Source organism: Corapipo altera, unplaced genomic scaffold, assembly GCF_003945725.1.
Source record: "Corapipo altera isolate COAL_440 unplaced genomic scaffold, ASM394572v1 339, whole genome shotgun sequence".
In the NCBI taxonomy this organism is placed as follows: Eukaryota; Metazoa; Chordata; class Aves; order Passeriformes; family Pipridae; genus Corapipo; species Corapipo altera.
The window spans coordinates 4661-4999 of NW_020886992.1; positions in this window are offsets into that span (position 1 = coordinate 4661).

Genomic DNA, 339 nt, shown 5'->3' on the forward strand with positions numbered 1-339 from the left:
GGGTGATTTGGGTCAGTTTCTGTTCATTTTCTGGGGAGGTTTGGGTCAATTTCTGGTCATTTTTTGGGGGAGATTTGGGACAGTTTTGGACCATGTTTTGGGGAGATTTGGGAAAGATTGGGGTCATTTTTTGGGGTGATTTGGGTCAGTTTTGGGTCAGCTTTTGGGGTCAGTTTTGGGTCGATTTTTGGGGAGCACTGGGTGTTATCGGGGGTTGTTGGGGAGCGCTGGGGGTTGTTGGGGAGCACTGGAGAGCACTGGGTGTTACTGGGGAGCACTGGGAGAGAAAATAAAAAATAAAGAGAATAAAAAATAAACGAAATAAAAAAGGAAATATAA